Consider the following 16,693-nt stretch of genomic DNA (forward strand, 5'->3'; position numbering starts at 1 on the left):
AAAATAAAGCTAAACTCTTTTTCTATGGAGAAACCTAACACATTCTCTGACAATGAATTTTATGACATATGTATTAAAAATTAAAAGAATGCAATATAGTTGCATTTCACGTTCCTTAACTCTTTAAAATGCAAGTATGTATTTGTGTGTGTATTCAGTCAGCTCACAGTTACATTCAATAAGCAAATTCCCAGAAGTGAGTTAAAGTTCAACAAAAGCGCTAATCAGGGACATCTTATGTTGGTGTGATTAATGGAATTAATGGAATGTAGAATTCCATCTCCAAACAAAATCCAGGTCTTCTGAACATTGGCTAGATTCACTTTCTTTTTCTCATTTTTATCACCACCCTGATTTCTACTTGCAACTCTTCTAGTCTAGAAAATTCACTGATTAAATTCAAAGCTTTTCCATGTAGCATATTTAGGTGGTTTGGTGTATTTATGTGATGCTGCACATAAATATAAACAGCAGCATTGTGAATCGGAGATCTTAGGACAACACTACACTTTTTAAAAATTTTGAAAACCTGAGAAATATAGAAAAAATATTTTAAAATGAGCCTGATAAACTTGAAATTTAGTAAGGAATAATCAGTATCCAAAGCTAAGAAAATAGGAAACTAGAAAGGTAGGTGGATAATTCAAGTCAGATTTTACATTGAAGGCGTTACCAAAACAGCACACAGGATCTTTTTGCAGGGTCACAGAGTACAAAAATGAAAAAGGCAAAGATTAGGAATCATTAATATCAATAAATAGATCAGTCATCTGTGTAAAGTCAGAACACAAAAAGCATGTAGTTTCTGTGTAACAATGAAGTAAATATGTTCCTCCCACACATCCCACAGGGTAGTCATGGAAACTTGATGGACTTGAACTTTGGCATTGAGTAGAGGGAAAAGTCTTTCTGAGAAATCATAATTGAAAAACAGCTCTGAATAGGCTGGTAGTCTATTTCACACTACCTGGGTGACCTGAAAAATGATAAATTGATTAGTTTAACAGATTTCTGAGCTGGTTTTCCCAGGTACTGGAAGAAGAAAATGCACATAATTTTCAGAAGAATACATCTGCAGGCCAATCCTCAAAAATTCTCCACAGAAGAACTGAAAAAACATATGAGCTCTCTGTTTATGGCAATGAAAATTTTGACATGATGCCATGAGAGAAAATCAGCAGAAAAAACAAAGAATTAAATCTGCAAAGGCTTCATGTATTCACATTTCAGATACAAACTAAATCATTTAGATGATTAAATATGTTTCACAATACAAATAAGATAATGAAAAAAGTAAGAGGTTAAAATGATAAAATAGATTTTAAGGAGATTCAAATAGAATTTCTAAAAATAAAAATTAGTGAAATTAAATATTCAGTAGATAATTTTTAACTGATTAGAAACATAAAAAGAACATTATTCAAAAAAGACGTCAGAAGAGATGAACTCAATAAGTACAGAAAGAGATGGAAAATTTGAAAGAGATTTAATTTACAGCACATGGATAAAATGGAAGTTCAAATAAGGCAGAGGAAAATCTCAAGCGCTAATTATTAAGAGTTTTTCTGAAATGGATGAAAATCCCAAAGCACCAAGATAAACAAATCCTTTTCTAGCTATGTTGTAGGAAAACTACAGAACATCAAAAAATCAAAGAGTTTAAGATCAGTCAGGGACAAAAAACAATATTTTCAATAGTAACAGACTGACAATGGCTTCTGTCACAACAAGAGGAATAAAAATATGTTTAGTGAAATAAGAGAAAATACCACAATGTCAACATTGAATATGTTACACAACGAAGATATCTATGAAGGACAAGTCCAAATAAAAACATGTTCAGAAGAAAAAGGAAAATCAAACTGAAAAAAAAAAAAAAAACAAACAGAAAACATTGCAGCAATGCATGACTTCAAGCAGAAAATATCAACTCTAGAGAATTTTTATCTGTGAGTTCCAAAAGGATTCAAGTAACAAGTGATATCAATATTTAAAAAATATTGAATAATACAGGAAAATATGAAATGCACTCAATATGTTTTAAGGCTAGTATACATTTGAATTGAAACCTAATTAGGACTATACAAAGAAGGAAAATTATAGGAAAATATCATTTATGAAAATAGATGTAAAAGCCCTGCAAATAATATTAAACTGTTGGCAAAATGATTCTGACAATGCATGGAATCCTGCTAAACTCCTTTGAAAGCAGCATTACATTAATTCCTAAACAAGGAAAAAATACAACAGAGAAAGAGAACTTCAGCCCAGTTTCCCTGATGAATATAGATGCAAAGCTTCTCAACAAAATATTAGCCCGTAAAATCTACTTGCACATCAGAAAAATCAGCCACCTAGTCCAAGTGGAATTTATCCATGGTATGCAGGGATGGTTCAACATTTGCAAATCAAAAATGTAATGTATCACATTGACAAACTGAAGAACAAAAATCATATAATTATCTCAATAGATGTAGAGAAAGCATTTGATAAGGTATATGTCCTTAAATCATGAAAACTTTAAGCAAATTGGGGATAGAAGGAACATTTCTCAAAACAATAAAGGCAGCTTATGACAAATCCATGGCAGACATCTTAGTCAATGTGGAAAAGTTGGATGCACTCCAACTAAGATCCCAAACCAGAAAAAGGATGCCTACTTTCACCACTACTATTCGATATAGTCCTGGGAGTTTTAGCCATACCAGTTAGGCAAGAAAAAGAGATCAAAGAAACATAAGTTGAAAGGAGGAAGTCAAACTATAACTGTTTGAAGATGATATAATTCTATACATAGAAGAACCTATAGACTCAAATCAGAGATTGTAGGAACCAATAAAGAGTTCCATAAAGTGGAAGAATATAAAATTAACACACAAAAATCAGTAGCTTTTATATACACGGAAAACTCCATGTCTGAGATCATCTCTAAGATTAATTTCATTCACAATAGCTACAAAAATTAAATATTTTGGAATAAATTTAGCCAAGGAGGACAAAGATATATATGATGGAAATTATAAAACATTAAAGAAAGAAATAGAAGAAAACACACAAACTGGAAAAATCTTCTATGTTCATGGATTGAAAGAATCAACATAAAAAATTGTCTATACTTCCCAAAGCAATTTACAGATTCAAGGGTATACCAATCAAAGTACGAAGGATGTTCTTCTCAGACAAAGAAAAAACAATAATTAAATTCATATGGAAACAAACAAACAAAAAAAGACATCGAATAACTAAAGTAACCTATCCAACAAAAATAGAGAAACAGAAACATCACAATACCAGATTTAGAGTCTTACTATTGGGAAAATACAGTCAAAGCAGCCTGGTACTGACAGAAAAACAGATTTGCAGACCAATGGAGCAGAAGAGAAACTCCAGAAATCAATCCATGAATTTACAACCAATTTATATTTGACAAAGGAGCTAAAATCAATCCTGGGAGAAAGGACAATCTCTTCAGCATATGTTGCTGCGATAACTGGATCTCCACATACAGAAGTAGGAAACAAGATCCCTACCTTACACCTTATACAACAATCCACTCAAAATGGATCAAAGACCCAAATCTACAACCTGATACCATCAAATTGCTAGAGAACATTGGGTAAGCTCCGCTAGACATTGTCATAGGCAGAGACTTTTTGAAAATACCCCAGAAGCACAGAAAAACAAAGCCAAAATTGACAAATGGGATTACCTTAAGCTGAGAAGCTTCTGCACTGCAAAAGAATCATTCAACAAAGTGAAGGGGCCACCAACAGAATGGGTAAAGTTATTTGCAAACTATGCAACTGATAAAGGGTTAATATCCAAAATCTACAAAGACCCCAAGAAACTCAACACAACAAAACAAACACTGCAGTAAAGAAATGGGCAAAGGGCTTGAACAGGCATTTTTCAAAAGGGGAATTTCAAATACTTGACAGACACATGAAAAATGCTCAGGATCACTAGCCATCTGGACAATGCAAATCAAAACCACAATGAGGTTTTACCTCACCCCTGTTATAGTGGCTTTCAAACAGAAATCTACAAACAACAAATGCTGGTGAGGACATGGGGAAAACAGTAAGCAAATCCACTGTTGGTGGGAATGTAAAATGCTGCAGCTACTGTGGATGACAGTATGGAGACACCTCAGTCATCTCAATATAGACCTACCATATGACCCAGCCATCCCACTCCTGAGAATTTACTCAAAGGAAGTGAAATCAGCATATTGAGGAGTGATCTGCATCACCATGTTTACTGCAAATCACTTCACAATAGCTAAGATATTGAATCAGCCCACGTGTCATCAACTGAAGACTGGGTAAACAAAATATGGTATATATACCCTATGGAATAATACACAGTGGTATAAATCTAAACCCTTTCGTTTGCAACAAAATGGATGCAACTGGAAACAATTATGCTTAGTGAAATAAGCCAGTCCCCACAAAGATAAATACCATATGTTCTCCCTGATCAGTGTTACTAATATGGTACCTTAAAGATAATCTATAAAAGTACTCTTGACTCTATGGAATGTGAGTATTTTGAATGGCCTTTTTCTTGGAATGTGAGGATTTTTCTTCATACTATTTTTTGAAATGTTTATTCTGTGTAGTATTAATCTTATGAGTACAAACTTTACTGCCCCTTAGGTGCAGACCAGGAAGGGGGCAGCCGCGGGGCACACCACTGCCCTTGCAACTTCCTGCATTGTGATCAGAAGCAAATAAATTATTTTTGAACAAAAAAAAAGAAAATAGATCTTTGTAAAATGTAAAATTCAGGGGTTGGGGTTAGGTGCTGTGGCGTAGCAGATAAAACTGCTGCCTGCTCTGTTGACATCCCATATAGGTGTGGGTTCAATCCTGCTGCTCCACTTCCAATCCAGCTCTCTGCCATGGCCTTGGAAAGCAGCAAAAGATGGCCCAAATCCCTGGACTCCAAACCTGAGTGGGAAGACCCAGGGTGAAGCTCCTGGCACCTGACTTTGGGTCAGCATAGCTCCAGTGGTGGCTGCCAAGGAAGGATTGTACCCGTTGATGGAAGACCTCTCTTTCTCTCTATACTTCTACTTCTCTCTGTGTGTAACTCTGACTTTCAAATAAATAAATAAATCTTTAAAAAAATAAAATATAAGAATGGGAATAAGAGAGGGAGGAAGAGGAAGCATGGGATTGTGGGAGTAGGGTGGGAATAATAATTGTGTTCCTAAATTTATATATATAAATAATACATAAATTTGTATACATTAAATAAAAAGTTTCTAGGTTAAAAATAAACTTTATGCCATGACTAATTGGATCATAATCCAACTTTAAAGGGTATTTAGACATGATAAAATAATTTAACTTTCTATATTTTAAAATTAAAGAAGTGAAGCATCTTTACTAAATGGAATCAGTAAAATAATTTATTCAAATTTAGTATACATTTGCAGTAGAGTCTATTGGAGCACTTGTGATAGAGTGAATTCCCTCAATTCAGAAAGTGATACCTATGGAAAAACTATGGCAAACGTCCTTCTTATTAGTAAAATATTGAATGTATTCCTTTAGATAGCATAACAAAATGTCAGCAATCACATCTTACATACAATATTATACTGGAAATTCTAGTCAGTTTGGTAAGGCAAAAAAAACACAATAATTTGGCTAAAATAAAAAAATGAATAGTATTTTATTCATTTTTAGTGAAAAAACCATATACACTTATTAGTTTGAACATGTTACTTTGAAACATGCACTCATTGTGAAACAGCTATCTTGAGGTAATTAATATATCCATTACCTGATACAATTATTCTTTGTGTTAAGCATACTTAAAATCCACTGTCTGAGCATTTTTCAAGAATACAATGTATTGTTATTAACTTCAGTCACCATTTGTACAGTAGATCTTTTGTATTTATCCCTCTCATCTAACTGAAATTTTGTATTCTTGTCAAGCATTTCCCCAGGACCCATGTCTCACTAGTCTCTGGTAACCAGCATTATACTCTCTGCTTCTGCAAACACAACATTTTTAGAGTCCACATATAAGTGAGATCATTTGTCTTTCTATTAGTAGCTTATCTCACTTAACATAATATCCTCAAGGTTCATCTATGTCACAAATGGCAGGATTTCCTTCACTTTAAAAGATGAATAGTACTCCGTTGTGTTTATAAAAGAAAATTCTTCATCAATTCATCTGATCATGGATGTTAAGATTGATTCTAAATCTGGCTATTGTGAATCCTCCTACAATAAAGATGACAGTGCAGATACCTCTTCAATAAAATCTTTGCATTTCCTTTAGATATGCACTCAGTACTGAGGTTGCAGGATCATAAGGTATCCTAAAATATCTATTGTTTTATATAGAGATTTGAAAACTTAATTTAAAATAAATTTAGAGGATGCCACTTAAAACAGCATTAGACAAGGTCATAGTCAAAGTGGAGGTTCTCTCCTACCCCTCTCTTCAGAGAAAGGTACCTCCTTCTTTGAAGACCTGTCCTTTCCAATGGGATCTCACTCACAGAGATCTTTCATTTAGGTGTGTTGTTTTTTTTGTTTTTTTTTTTGTTTTTTTTTTTTTTGCCAGAGTGTCTTGGCTTTCCATGCCTGAAATACTCTCATGGGCTTTTCAGCCGGATTGGAATGCCTCTAAGGCTGATTCTGAGGCCAGAGTGCTGTTTAAGACATCCGCCATTCTATGAGTCTGCTGAGTATCTCGCTTCCCATGTTGGATCACTCTCCCCTTTATTTATTCTATCGGTTAGTATTAGCAGGTACTAGACTTGTTTATGTGCTCCCTTTGACTCTTAGTCCTTTCATTATGATCAATTGTGAACTGAAATTGATCACTTGGAATAGTGAGATGGCATTGGTACATGCCACCTTGATGGGATGGAATTGGAATCCCCTGGGATGTTTCTAACTCTACCATTTGGGGCAAGTCAGCTTGAGCATGTCCCAAATTATACATCTCTTCCCTCTCATATTCCCACTCTTATGTTTAACAGGGATCACATTTTAGTTAAATTTCAACACTTAAGAATAACTGTGTATTAATTACAGAATTAAACCAGTCATATTAAGTAGAACAGACAAAAAAAAAACTACTAAGAGGGATAATGTATTAAGTTGTTCATTAACAGTCAGGGCTATGCTGATCAAGTCCTTGTTTCTCACAGTGTCCATTTCACTTCAACAGGTTTCCTTTTTGGTGTTCAGTCAGTTGTCACCGATCAGGGAGAACATATGGTATTTGTCCCTTTGGGACTGGCTTATTTCACTCAGCATGATGTGTTCCAGATTCCTCCATTTTGTTGCAAATGACTGGATTTCGCTGTTTCTTACTGCGGTATAATATTCTAAAGAGTACATATCCCATAATTTCTTTATCCAGTCTACCGTTGATGGGCATTTAGGTTGGTTCCAGGTCTTAGCTATTGTGAATTGTGCTGCAATAAACATTAGGGTGCAGACCACTTTTTTGTTTGCCAATTTAATATTGAGAAGGCTACGCCCGCTCTTTTTTCATTTCTGTTGGCATGGTATATCTTTTTCCAGCCTTTCACTTTCAGTCTGTATGGATCTTTGTTGGAAAGATGTGTTTCTTGTAAGCAGCAAATAGATGGGTTTTGTTCCTTAACCCAATTAGCCAATCTGTGTCTTTTAACTGGACAGTTCAGGCCATTAACGTTCAATGTGACTAATGATAAGTGGTAACTTTGCCCTGCCATTTGCCAAAGATAAGCTCTACTATATGCTTTGAATTCCCTGTGATCTTTTGCTGTGAGGTTTCCTTCCTTTATCTTCTTTCATATTGATGACCGTGTTTCTGTGTTTCTGTGTGTAACACATCTTTAAGCATCTTTTGCAGGGCTGGACGAGTGGCGGCAAAGTCTTTCAATTTCTGTTTGCTATGAAAAGTCTTTATTTCACCTTCATTCACAAATGATAGCTTTGCAGGATATAATATTCTGGGCTGGCAGTTTTTCTCTCTTAGTACCTGGGCTATATCTCGCCATTCCCTCCTAGCTTGTAGGGTTTCTGATGAGAAGTCAGCTGTGAGTCTGATTGGAGATCCTCTGAGAGTAATCTGACGTTTCTCTCTTGCACATTTCAGGATCTTTTCTTTATGTTTCACTGTGGAGAGTTTAATTACAACGTGTCGTGTTGAGGATCTCTTTTGGTCATGTTTATTAGGGGTTCTGTTAGCTTCCTGTACTAGGATTTCTCTGTCCTTCTCCAAACCTGGGAAATTTTCTGCTAATATCTCACTAAAAAGGCCTTCTAATCCTTTCTCCCTCTCCATGCCTTCAGGAACTCCTAGAACCCGAATGTTGGGTTTTTTAATAGTATCCTGAAGATTCCTGACAATATGTTTTAGATTTCTAATTTCCTCTTCTTTCCTTTGGTCTGACTGTATCCTTTCCTGTTCTCTGTCTTCTAAGTCCGATATTCTCTCTTCTGCTTCACCCATTCTGTTTGTAAGACTCTCTATTGTATTTTTCATTTGATCTATTGAATTCTTCACTTCATTATGATTTCTCATCACTATCACAGTTTCCTGTTGTACTAGTTGTTTCATTTCATTTTGATTCCTCCTTAATATTTCATTTTCATGAGAGAGATTTTCTATCTTGTCCATTAAGGATTTCTGTAGTTCAAGAATTTGTTTTTGAGAACTTCTTAATGTTCTTATCATTTTTTTTGAGATCTGCTTCTTGCATTTCTTCTATGTCATAATCTTCATAATCTTGAATTGGGGTGTCTTTTTCATTTGGGGGCATCATGGTGACTTCCTTGTTTTTATTACCTCGGTTCTTGCGTTTGTTATTTGGCATATTGGAGATATTTGGTTTCTTCACTGTGGTGCTTTTTCTTGTTATACTATGACTCTAGATTAAGTGGACTATCTGTTTTTGATGGAGCCTTAGAGGCTTGAGATGGGTGTGGCCTGAGAGCTCTGTTTGGTGTGCCAAAGGTGACACTCCCAGGTTAGGCGTGGTAGATCTCTCTCTCTCTCTCTCTTTCTTTTTTTTGATTCAAAAGGGAAGTAATTCCACACAGCTGAACGAAGTTGGAGGTAGTTAGCAGGCAAATGATATACCCACAGGAGCCAGAGATCGGAAGCTCTTTCCCAAGGACCACACAGGGAATCTGTTAGGCCCTCAGAGTGGGCTCAAATTCTCCTTCAGTCTCCCACGGGGTTGCAAAAGTTACGGAATTGTAGCATCTCTGGAGAGTGCTCACGTGAATTCCGTGAATTCTCTTCCCCACCGTCTCTTTTTTCACAGTCTCAGTTCAGTAGCACCACAGATTTACTAGGTTCTAATCTCCTGTTAATTCGCCCTGCCCAGAGTCAGGTTTTTCTGCTAGGCTCAGGGCCGGTGCAGACCTGAGGTCGCTCTGCTTATGACGTATGTCCAAGATGGCGCCTGCTCTTTGTCTTGCTCGCCCTTGAGAGGTGAGCGGAGAGAGAGAAACCCGTGTCCGTACCAGTCACCTTTTTTTTTTTCTCTCTCTCTCTTCCAGTTAGCCTTGTGAACTTCCCCCCACCCCCCAGGGGTCATTCCCTCTAGACTCCTCTCTCCACTTGCCTGCCAGTGTCTCTGGCTATTGAGGTTCGGCTCACCTCGCATTCCAGCGCTGGTGTGTTGAGTCTGGCGCTGGTATGTTGAGTCTGCCGCTGGTGTCCCAAACTGTGGGCTCCCACGCTCTCCACGCAGGTCCACTGTGAATCACTAGTTCCGGAAGATTTTCTTCTGCTGTTTCCTCTCCTACTCTTCCTTGAACCTGAAGTATCTCCACTTTTATTAAACTATCTCTCCCCGGACTATCAGTGTGCTCCCTTCCTATTCCGCCATCTTGCCTCCTCCCAAAATATTTATTTGTAAAGTCAACAACAGGAGTCACTGTGCAGTTACTCCTCATGTAGGATCTCTGTCCTTAATGTGCTGTACATTGAGACTTAATGCTATAACGAGTACTCAAACAGTATATTTCAGTTTGTGTTTCTATGGGGGTGCAAACTGTTGAAATCTTTACTTAATGTATACTAAACTGATCTTCTGTAAAAAAAAAAAAAAGAAATTATCAATTCCCAACTTCACTCTCACTGGGATTAAACATGACAATAGTTCTGATCTGATTTCATCATCATTTAAAAAATCATCTATTATTTTTCACTGTATGTTGTGTGGGATCAAACTGTTGAAATCTTTACTTAATGTATGCTAAACTGATCTTCTGTATATAAAGAGAATCGAAAATGAATCCTCATGTGAATGGAAGGGGAGAGGGAGTGGGAAAGGGGAGGGATGCGGGTGGGAGGGACGTTATGGGGGGGAAGCCATTGTGGTCCATAGGCCGTACTTTGGAAATTTATATTCATTAAATAAAAGTTAAAAAAAACAGCATTAGAATGTAAAATATTTTGGAATAAATTTACATAGGCATATGTAAGAATTTTCTGGAAAAATAATAAAATGCTATTACTAGACATTCTAACCAAATTAAAGAAATGAAATAGGAAGACTCAATATTAAAAAGCCAATTGATCCATACATGAATCTATAGTATCATTGTAAACTGATCTGTAAGTTAATGTGATTAAAAGTCTCCATAAGCACTCTAGTGCAATTTAATTAATCAATCTAAGTGGAAATGAAAGAGTCTTCAAAGGGCCAAACCATACATGAAGAAATACATCATGAAAATACATGTCTCATATGAAAGGAAACTCACAGTAATTTAGAAAATGTGATGATTAATAAATAGGGCAATGTAATTGATTCTAGTGTTCCCAAACAGATGCATACAAACATGGAAACATGACTTTGGTAAGAGCTAGTAGAAAAGATGAATGGGGAAATAAAAACTTTAAAAATGATGTTGAAGCAGTTGGAAACCATATGAAAGTTTAAAGACTTTTTATGTGAAAAGCAAACCCATAAACCTTTTGCAAGACAACATAGACAACATGGGAGAACACATTTGTAACCCATGGTAGTGGAAAGTCTGTTTAACAGTCACAAAAAAGCACAAATCATAAAGAGAATGTTCGATTAATTTCATTAAATTAAAAGAAACTTTGTTCAACAACAGATGGTTGAATACAAGGGGAAACACAATTCATAAAGGGGAAGTAAAGTACTTGTAACACATGCAGCCAAGAATTATAATTCAACTGAATGGGTTTGATAACAACAGGATATCCTAATTGAATAATAAGTAAAAGATTGCATACATATTTCACAAAAGAAGAAATATGAAAGACACAAATAAATATTTGAAAATGTGCTATTCCTCTGTGTTGTTCATGGGAATGCAAGTGAAACTGCAAGAAGATGCCATGTCACAGGACCTTGTAGTTCTAAGAGTTGATGAGGATGTAGAGTGACCTGGCTTCCCTGCTGTGAGGGTCTGATCCAGATGTGAGTGACTTGCATATGTTTCAGAAGCATTGGTCAAGAATGTTAGGGTAGAAAATGAGGTAAGTAACCCAAAAATGGATAAATAAACAAAGGTGCATTCACACATTGAAGTAGTGGCAAAATGTGAATAATGAAGAATGACAGTTATTATAAGTACAAAATCGATGACTCTTAGGAACATATGTGAAGGAAAAGGGTAATTTTAAAGCAAAATGTATACAACGTGATTTCTTTACCATAAAATTAAGAAACCAGGTAAGACTAAATGCTATCTTAGGTACATAGACACCTGTGATAAAACTAAAGCAGAGAGGTGTAATGGTGCATTAAGAAGACTACTTATTTCTGAGCAGGGAGGGCCTGGAAAGGGAATGGGGAGAGGCATGAGGGCATCTTCCTAAAAAAGAATGGGGTAGGGGCATTCTTTCACTGATAAAAAGTATGTGCATCACTTTTTTCAAAAATTCACATGAATTTCATAGTCTTTGTATCTAAATAATATTTAATAAAATAAAGCAAAAGTAAAGCAGTTTTGAAATCATTGCACAAATCTTAACTGTCAGTTAGGATGGACATCCACAGATGCAATTTTCCTAGAACCTTGGTTCAGGTTTGGTTTTGTGTGAATGTTGACTACTAGGCCTTTGATTAGCCCATTCTTCAGCAAGTAATGGTGCTTTAGGTTCTCTGCTGAAAATTTTCAGAGGTTTCAATCCCACCTTCAGTTAGTTATAAGATAACCTTAGGCACACGTTACCAAGAAATTTATTCTATACTGTTATTTACTTTTTTCAGATTTATTTATTTGAAAGAGTTACAGAGAGAGAGAGAGAGAGAGAGAGAGATCTTCTATCCACAAGTCCACTCCCCAGATTGCTGCAATGCCCAGAGCTTAGTCAGGCTGAAGCCAGGAGCTTCTTCCAGGTCTTCCATGTGGGTCCAAGAACTTGTGCCATGTTCTGCTGCTTTTCCTAGGCCATAAGCAAGGAGCTGAATTAAAGGTTGAGCAGCTAGGAATCAAACCAGCAACCACATGGGATGCCAGCATCATGGGTGGTTGTTTTACCTACTGTATCACAACACCAGCCCCTGAATTGTCACTTCTATATTGATCAAGAGGAAGAGTTACTTTGCACAGAATATGTGCTCAGATGTGTTGCTAGGGGATACTCGCATCCCAGGCATATGGGGCATTCCTTGTTGTCCAGACTTGCTCATCCAAGACCCTTATCCCTTGCGTAGTCATGGTTTTCATCTTTCCAATCAAGCACGTGTAGAAACTTCAAGTGGAGTTTATCACTCTTTATTGTAACTTCATTTGTCTTTTATCCTAGAAATAGTCAAACAACAAATAAAAACATCAGCAAAAGACTATGGAAAACAAGCATTAAATAAGCAGACTTATCTGAGACTTCATTAAGCAGGACAGTCAAAACCTGCTTCTATTTCACACCAAGTTTTATTAACAGCATTTATCTGGTGGCAGCAATGAGTTCTAGTTTCTGCTCTGCAATTAACCACTCTTGTGAGTACTATGTAAGTCACATACTATCTAAATCAAAATTTCTTGATCTTTTGAGCATCTATTATAACAAGGCTTTTAAACTTTTACTTATTTATTTATCTTAGAGAAAAAGAGATGGAGAGGACCCCCACCTGTTGGTTCATGACCAAATGAGTGCCTGGGCTGGGGCTGGGTGGGGTGCAGGGAAGCAACCAGTTGAGCCTTCACCTGTTGCCCTCCAGGTCAGGAATTAGCAGGAGGCTGGAATCAAGAATGAAGAAGAGACTATAATCTAGACACTCTGATATGGAATGTGGGTATTTCAAGCAGCAGCTCAACATCCAGGCCAAATGCTCTCTTTCTTCTTGGAAGATATGAAAGAAGGGCTTTGGAATCTACCATTACCCTCCCTGGCTTCTTAGAGCTCTAAACATTTACAGTGGACACAATCATCCTCACTTGACAGGAGTTAAAGCCAATGCTGTCAATAGTTTTCTGCCTCCTTGTAACTGGAGGCATGAAAAAAGTAGGCACCCAGGAGATTTTTCCCTGTAGAACTCAGTTTCCACATTAAACTATAAGCAATCAATTGTACTATTTTCAGTTCCTCTTAAAGGATTTTTTCTTGGTGTGTTAATCATTCTGAACCTGAAGAATTCAGAAGAAAATCCAATAATTCTTAATCCATAATGATTTCTGGAAGGAAAAAAATTCTGAACAAGAGATTTTGATTACAGAAGAGTTCATCTCTCTGGGGCATTTCAATATTTAATTGAGAAATTTCAAAAACAACATATGAAATTAAGGTTTCATTGTTGCAAACTGAATTCAATGCGAGCCCCATCAAAATTCCAGGGACAAACTTCACAGAACTAAAAAAAAATCCTAAAATTCATATGTAAACAGAAAAGACCCCAAACAGCCAAAGAAAGTTTAAACAGTGAAGACAAAGCCAGGGGCATCACAATATCTGATTTTAAGATATATTATAGAGTTATTAATTTCTTAAAAAATATCTTTCTTGTGGCTCAGCAAGTAGGAATTCTGCTTGTGATACCTACATTCCATATAGGAGTCCCTAGGTTTGAATTGTGACTTTCCTTTCAATTCCAGCTTTCTGCTAATGTTTACTCTAGGAAGTACCAAATGTTGGCTTTATTGGATTGAGCTCCAGGCTCCTAGATATGTTCTGACCCAGCCTGGCTGTTGCAGGCATTTGAGGAGTAACCCAGGGGATAGAAGTGATCTCTCTCTCTCTCATTTCAAATAAAAATAAATACATAGAATTTTAAAGTATATTGCTCTTTTAAAAAGTACCCCTCTCTACTGAATTGTTGAAAATTGTACTTCTAAAGGACCAATTAAGAATTTGGAATCAAAGTAACAGTTTGGAATCAAAGTGTCTAGACTCAAACACTAGATCTGTGACCTCAAATGTCAGGTCACCTCTCTGAGCCTCTCTTTGAGTCTGTAACATAGATATATTGATGTTTACATTTCAGAGTCTTTGTTAAAGCAAGAACTAGAAAATATCTGCAAAGCACTGCTAAAGCATTGTTATTAATATGAGTATTGCTTTGAGGTTGTTATTATCATTGAAATTCACACCCGCTCTCAGACATAGTACATATATTTTAATACCAGTGCTAGGAAAGTATTGAGCATGTGGGTTGTCAAGGCTTTGTTTTCTTGTCTAGACCTTTTTCACAGTTTTAGACTATCATATGACCCCATATTATAGGAAAGAAAATGTCAGCAATGTCAGAGACCTACTGATTCGACCACTCCTCCACTTTCCCACTCAGTACTTTAATATCAGCTTTTGCATTAATTCAAACAGAAGCATCTGCAGGGTTTTCTTTTCTACTGACTTCACTGCAGTAATTGGGTGAAGTCCCTTTGTCTAGTTTATGAGATCTAAGAGTCACTTTTTTTGAAATAGACTAAAGGAATAAAAGATCATTATTATACAAATTTTAGGCTATGTCTGTGCTCCACCCCATTATTACACTTGCTCAAAATAATTTAAATTCCATCTGTAACATGGTGCACTGATTTCTAATCCTATGTGATAAAGGGAGGTGGGCTTATTTGAAAAGGAAGCATAGACTATTTTAATGAAATATGTGTATGTATCTATGCATACACATATATTTTACATATGTAAAACACCTTTTGACTCCTTGAATATTATAGAGAACAGTCATTGTAAAAATAATACCAATCATTTAAATAATGCACACTAAAAATTGGAAAATGCATTATTATTTTCAGGAGTAAGCAAAACACAGTGGGGAAATACATAAAGCAGAAAAGTAGCTCCAATTCGGCAAGCATATTCTAAGTGGTTACAAATGTAATGTTTACTTGTAAGTGATTCTAACCCAGAAAAGGAGAAAGAAAATGCAAGTCAATCAGTTAAGTTTTGAATCAATTGTAGAAAGAGTTCTGTTGCACCTAGGGCAAGACAAGAAGCAGCCACAATATAGTGAAGGCCTTAGGTAGATTTATAGTAAGGTGGAGACAAGAGGAAGTTAAGCTTTCATCTTAAGAACTCATACTTTCTGAGCTTCAACTTGATCATCTATGAAATCAAAGAATTCCAGTGAATGAGATCTAAGGTCACTATTAGTTTTAAAAATACTGTTCTGGTGCTGGTGCAGTGGCATAGTGGTTAAAGCCACCAATTGCACTGCCAGCATCCCATATGGGTGCTGGTTTGAGTACCAGCTGCTCTACTTTAAATGCAGCTCTCTGCTATGGCCCGAGTCCTAGGGCCCCTGCACCCACGTGGGAGACAGGGAAGAAGCTCCTGATATGAGCTTCAGATATGAGCAGCTCCAGCCATTGTGGCCAATTGGGGAGTGAACCAGTAAATGGAAGACCTCTATCCCTCTCTCTCTATCTCTTTCTCTCGCTCTCGCTCTCGCTCTCTTTCTCTCTGCCTCTCCTTCTCTCTTTGTATAACTCTGACTTTCAAATAAATAAACAGTACCTTTTAAAAAAAACATTGTTCTGATAGACATTTCCCCTGACTTGAACATTGCACAATGTATACATGTATCAAAATATCACAATATATACATAACTATGTAAAATTTTTCTCTGACAGTTAAGATAATATAACTAAGACATTTAAAAATATATTGTTCTTGGGGTCACCACTGTAGTACACTGTGTTAGGCCACAGCCTGCAGCACTGGAATCCCACACAGGCACCAGTTCCAGTCTCGGGTGCTCCACTTCTGATCCAGCTCTTTGCTAAAGTGCCTGGGAAAGCAGTGGAGGATGGCCCATGTCCATAGGATTCTGCACCCATGTTGGAAGCCAAGAGGAGGCTTTTGGCTTCAGGGTTCATACTGACCAAGCCCTAGTCAGTCATTGTAACCATTTCAGGAGTGAAACAGCATATGGAAGCTCTTTGTCCCTCCTCTCTAATTATGAATTACAATTAGAAAATTTTAATTTGAAATATTTACATTAGAATCTACCTATGATAATGGAAATTGCATGGTTTTTCAAGTAAGGCAAATCTGGGTTCAGTTCCTAACTCTCCCTTACTTGGAGAAAAGATAGTATCAGGATGATTTCCCTGGTTCTGTAGCATCACCATGGATTTGTGAGTCAGTCATATTCTTGGGCCCTAGTCCAGATGTTCTAAATTAGAAATGTTCAGGACAGAACCCTACTATCTATCTTCCAATAATATGTCTTAGATGATTTTGGTACAGTCTAGAGTATGAGAACTGAGGATG

The sequence above is a fragment of the Oryctolagus cuniculus genome, chromosome 5 (genome assembly GCF_051225735.1).
Source record: "Oryctolagus cuniculus isolate XC-2025 breed Fujian yellow rabbit chromosome 5, ASM5122573v1, whole genome shotgun sequence".
Classification (NCBI taxonomy): Eukaryota; Metazoa; Chordata; class Mammalia; order Lagomorpha; family Leporidae; genus Oryctolagus; species Oryctolagus cuniculus.